This window comes from Pristiophorus japonicus, chromosome 22 (assembly GCF_044704955.1).
Source record: "Pristiophorus japonicus isolate sPriJap1 chromosome 22, sPriJap1.hap1, whole genome shotgun sequence".
In the NCBI taxonomy this organism is placed as follows: Eukaryota; Metazoa; Chordata; class Chondrichthyes; family Pristiophoridae; genus Pristiophorus; species Pristiophorus japonicus.
In genome coordinates, this window is record NC_091998.1 from 27,514,474 (window position 1) to 27,520,758 (window position 6,285).

Here is a 6,285-nt window from a genome sequence, read left to right on the forward strand (position 1 = left end):
CCGTGAGGATGCTGAGCACCTCGAGTCTCAACGCCGAGAGCATGCAGAAATCAAGTACAAGCAGTGGAAAGAACTTGCAACAAACCAGTTCTACCCACCCCTTCCCTCAACAACTACCTGTCCCACCTGTGACAGCCTGTGGCTCTCGTATTGGACTGTATTCCACCAAAGAACTCAGTTCAGGAGTGGAAGCAAGTCTTCTTCGATTCCAAGGGACTGCCTATGATGATGATGATCACTGAGATTCAGATAATCTATTAGGATTGCAAATAAGGAAAACTTAATTCTTGAGTTTTTATCTTCAGGTTATTCTGACCGCTATCTCATATCTGCCTTTGCAGAATAGCCTGCAATAAACTTATCTTGTTCCAACACTACAGAGCTATTTGCATAGCCTTCATGAGTAGTGATTCACTGAGTAATCATCTTATGAATCACCTCCAGAACACTTGATACAAATTTGCTGAGAAGCACAGCAAGAATTTTGGACTTTTTATTTTAAACTAGTTTATATATTGGGTAAGTTTACTGTGTAATACTTTGCTACAACTTGTGATTTCAATATTTCACCTGTAAATAAATCTGACCATTTAGCCTGTATGTGCTATTTTTCTGCCTTTGGTGGCGATAAAACATGGAGGGCATCCCACGTCTTGTCCAGTAAGTGATCCAACCCTTGATTCATGGTCAAATTGTTAAACCTGCGCTGTACAAATGAAACCAGCCTAAATATAAACAAAATGGAAAATAGGAAAAAAATAAAAGGAAGGTAAAACATAGATGGCCAGGGAATAAATAGTGATAGAACAGGAGTTTAAAAAGATGGTTAAAAATAAAGTGAGGGGAACTGCTATTAAAAATGAGTCAAACTGTCTATACAGCAATGCAGTGTCCATTAATAGAACAAGGGATCTGGAGGCAATCATGTGTTGCGAGGAACCAGATAGAGTAGGGATTACTGAGTTATGGCAATAGAATAATCAGGACTTGGAATTAAACATTTCAGGATATAACATATTTAGAAAAGATAGAGGGGGAAAACAGAGAGGTTGAGTAGCTGTACTTATTAGGGATAACAATGGTAGAAAAAAGTGACAGCTATCAGCAAGACAGAAATAGAATGCATTTAGATACAAATAAAATATTAAACACACTAATCAGGCTGATCTACAGATTGCCTAATAGTGAAAGGGAGATGGAGGAAGAAATATGCAAACAAATTAGGGAAATGAGTAAAAAAAAACAGAATAATCATTGGGAATTTCAACTACCCAGATATTGATGGAAAGAAGAGGTAGAGTAAAGGGGATAAAGGAATGGAGTTCCTACAATGTGTACAGGACTCCTTTCTAACCCAATATGTAAAAAGCCTAAGGGAGGATTCACTATTGGGTCTAGTAATGGGAAATGAATCAGAGCAAATGAGGTGTAAAAGTAGGGGAAACATCTAGGCAATAGTAACCATAATATAATACTTATGATAATTGTGAAGGACATAAGTATGATGAAGACCAGTGTAACAGATTGGAGAAAAGCTGATTGAGGGGTTGAGAATAGAACTTGGGAAAATAAAATGGAGAATATCGGCAAACAATGACATAGAACAGCAATGGTAAACATTTAAAACGGTATTCAAGAGTCCAGGAATATATTCCGCTAAACAGGAACGAAACGAATCACTTAGAGAATAAAGCTATAAAGGTAACAAAGGTAAGGAAAGTAGCATACATTAAGTACATGGAGAGCATAAGGGAGAATGTGAAAAGATTAGGAGAGAAGTTTAAATAAAACAATTAGGAAGGCAAAGAGGAACTATGAAATTCAATTATCAAGGAACAAAACAAAAAATAGTAAAATATTTTACAGGCACATAAATAAAAAAGGAAGGCTGGGATGGGAATAGGACCACTAAGGGATGGACAGGATAATATCACAGGCAGCACAGAGATGGCAGAAATATTAAATAATTGCTTCAGTATTTACCAGGGAGAGAGAACAGGTGAACATGACATCGGAAGGTGAGATTAGTAATGAAGTAACTGCATTTAAAAGAGAGACATATTAAATAAATGAATCAAACTCAGGATAAAACCAACCCCTGGTCCGGACAGATTACATTTGCGCATTTTCAAAGAAGCCAGGGAAGAGATAGCAGAGGCACTGGAGAGGGTGCAGAGAAGATTTACAAAGAAGATACCAGAAATGCAAGGGTATACACATCAGGAAAGGATGACAGGCTGGGTTTCTTTTCTCTTTTGAAAAGAGAAGGCTGCAGGGTGACACTAAAATAGGCTGTGTGGTTGATAATGAACAAGAAAGCTGCAGACCACAGAAAGATATGTACTGGTCAGGTGGGCAGAACAGTGGCAAATGGAATTCAATCTGGGTAAGTGTGAGGTAATACATTTGGGGAGGTCTAACAAGGCAAATGAATACACATTAAATGGTACGACGCTGAAAAGTGTAAAGGAACAAAGGGACCTTGGAGTGCAGGTCTACATATCCCTGAAGGTAGCAGGCCAGGTAGATAAAGGTCGTTAAGAACATAAGAATTAGGACAAGGAGTAGGCCATCTAGCCCCTCGAGCCTGCTCCGCCACTCAACAAGATCATGGCTGATCCCGTGGACTCAGCTCCACTTACCCGCCCGCTCCCCATAACTCTTAATTCCCTTATTGGTTAAAAATCTATCCATCTGTGATTTAAATACATTCAATGAGCTAGCCTCAACTGCTTCCCTGGGCAGAGAATTCCACAGATTCACAACCCTCTGGGAGAAGAAATTCCTTCTCAACTCGGTTTTAAATTGGCTCCCCCGTATTTTGAGGCTGTGCTCCCTAGTTCTAGTCTCCCCGACCAGTGGAAACAACCTCTCTGCCTCTATCTTGTCTATCCCTTTCATTATTTTAAATGTTTCTATAAGATCACCCCTCATCCTTCTGAACTCCAACGAGTAAAGACCCAGTCTACTCAATCTATTATCATAAGGTAACCCCCTCATCTCTGGAATCAGCCTAGTGAATCGTCTCTGTACCCCCTCCAAAGCTAGTATATCCTTCCTTAAGTAAGGTGACCAAAACTGCATGCAGTACTCCAGGTGCGGCCTCACCAATACCCTGTACAGTTGCAGCAGGACCTCCCTGCTTTTGTACTCCATCCCTCTCGCAATGAAGGCCAACATTCCATTTGCCTTCCTGATTACCTGCTGCACCTGCAAACTAACTTTTTGGGATTCATGCACAAGAACCCCTAGGTTCCTCTGCACCGCAGCATGTTGTAATTTCTCCCCATTCAAATAATATTCCCTTTTACTGCTTTCCCCCCCCCCCCCCCCCCAAGATGGATGACCTCACATTTTCCAACATTGTATTCCATCTGCCAAACCTTAGCCCATTCGCTTAACCTATCTAAATCTCCTTGCAGCCTCTCTGTGTCCTCTACACAACCCACTTTCCCACTAATCGTTGTGTCATCTGCAAATTTTGTTACACTACACTCTGTCCCCCTCTTCCAGGTCATCTATGTATATTGTAAACAGTTGTGGTCCCAGCACCGATCCTTGTGGCACACCACTAACCACAGATTTCCAACCCGAAAAGGACCCATTTATCCCAACTCTCTGCTTTCTGTTAGCCAGCCAATTCTCGATCCATGCTAATACATTTCCTCTGACTCCGCATACCTTTATCTTCTGCAGTAACCTTTTGTGTGGCACCTTATCGAATGCCTTTTGGAAATCTAAATACACCACATCCATCGGTACATCTCTATCCACCATGCTCGTTATATCCTCAAAGAATTCCAGTAAATTAGTTAAACATGATTCCCCTTCATGAATCCATGTTGCATCTGCTTGATTGCACTATTCCTATCTAAATGTCCCACTATTTCTTCCTTAATGATAGCTTCAAGCATTTTCCCCACTACAGATGTTAAACTAACCGGCCTATAGTTACTTGCCTTTTGTCTGCCCCTCTGATACAGAGGTGTTACATTAGCTGCTTTCCAATCCGATGGTACCTCCCCAGAGTGCAGAGAATTTTGGTAGATTATAACAAATGCGTCTGCTATAACTTCCACCATCTCTTTTAATACCCTGGGATGCATCTCATCAGGACCAGGGGACTTATCTACCTTGAGTCCCATTAGCCTGTCCAGCACTACCCCCCTAGTGATAGTCTCAAGGTCCTCCCTTCCCACATTCCCGTGACCAGCAATTTTTGGCATGGTTTTTTGTGTCTTCCACTGTGAAGACCGAAGCAAAATAATTGTTTACGGTCTCAGCTATTTCCACATTTCCCATTATTAAATCCCTCTTCTCTTCTAAGGGACCAACATTTACTTTAGTCACTCTCTCCCGTTTTATGTATCGGTAAAAGCTTTTACTATCTGTTTTTATGTTTCGTAATCTATCTTTCCTTTCTTTATTGCTTTCTTAGTCATTCTTTGTTGTTGTTTAAAATTTTCCCAATCTTCTAGTTTCCCCACTAACCTTGGCCACTTTATACACATTGGTTTTTAATTTGATACTATCCTTTATTTCCTTGGTTATCTAAGGCTGGTTATCCCTTCTTTTTCACTGGAATATATTTTTATTGAGCACTGTGAAAGAGCTCCTTAAAAGTCCTCCACTGTTCCTCAATTGTGCCACCGTTTAGTCTGTGTTCCCAGTCTACTTTAGCCAGCTCTGCCCTCATCCCACTGTAGTCCCCTTCGTTTAAGCATGGTACGCTCGTTTGAGACACTACTTCCTCACCCTCAATCTTAAGGCATTAAGGTGGCATATGGAATACTTGCCTTTATTAGTCGAGGCATGGAACACAAGAGCAAGGAGGTTATGCTTGAACTGTATAAAACACTGCTTAGGCCGCAGCTGAAGTACAGCGTGCTGTTCTGGTCACATTACAGGAAAGATGTGATTGCACTGGAAAGGGTGCAGGGGAGATTTACAAGAATGTTGCCTGGACTGGAGAATTTTGGTTATGAGGAAAGATGCTGGGTCGATTTTCTCTGGAACAGAGGCAGAGATCTGATTAAGGTGTATAAAAATTATGAAGGGCCTGGATAGAGTAAATAAGAAGGACCGTTTCCCTTAGCAGAGGGGTCAACTGGGGGGGGGGGGGGGGGGGGCGGATTTAAAGTAATTGGTGGGAGGTTTAGAAGTGATACGAGGGGAAATTTCTTCACTTGGAGGGTGGTGGAGGTCTGGAATTCACTACCTGAAAGGGTGGTAGAGGCAGAAACCCTCACCACATTAAAAAAAAATACTTGGATGTGCATTTGAAGTGCCATAACCTACAGGGCTGCAGACCAAGAGCTGAAAAGTAGGATTAGGCTGGATAGCTCTTGGTTGCCCAGAGTGGACACGATGGGCTGCAATGGCCCCCCTCCTGTGCTGTAAATTTCTGAGATTCTTTAAAATTATGAAAGGTTTTGACAGTAGACAGAGAAAATGTTTCTACTGTGGGAATGAGCCTAACTAGAAGCCATCAAAAAATATAATTAGGGTATTCAGAAGAAACTTCTTTACTCAGAAGACTGGTGAGAATGTGAAATTCTACCACAGGGACTGGTTGAAGCGAATAGTATAGATACATTTAAGGGGCAGTTAGATAAGTATGAGGGAGAAGGGAGAACGGTTATGCTGATGCCAAGTTAGATGAGGAAAGACAGGGAGGAGGCTCGAGTGGAGCATAAATGCCAACATGGACTAATTGGGCTGAAAGGCCTGTTTCTGTGCCATATATCCCATGTAGTCCCAAGGCACTTCACAGGAGCGTTATCAAACTACATTTGACACCAAGCCATTAGGATAGGTGACCAAAAGCTTGGTCAAAGAAGTAGGTTCTAAGGAGCGTCTCAAAAAGGAGGAGGAGGAGGAGGAGGAGGAGGAGGAGAGGTGGAGAGGCTTAGGGAGGGAATTTCAGAGTGGAGGGCCTTGGCAACTGAAGGCAAGTGGATGTTAAACATCTCATTACAATATTGAGAGCAGGGACTTCTCCCAATGTGCTGACCAACATTTCTTCCCAATCAAACAAAAAAAGATACATTTTTTATTCATCTCATTGCTGTTTGTGGAATCCTGCTGACACTGAATGGCTGCCATATTTGCCTATATAACAGTCAATGTCCTCCAGAACGTAATTCACTGAGTTGCTTTAAGATGGTTTAACCAGCTAAGATGTTAAATAAATGGAATTCTTAGAACCTTAGACCCAACGTCGCTTTTATCAAGCTCCAAGTATTTGTGTAACAATCAGTTTTTAAAAAAACTTCACACCATCAG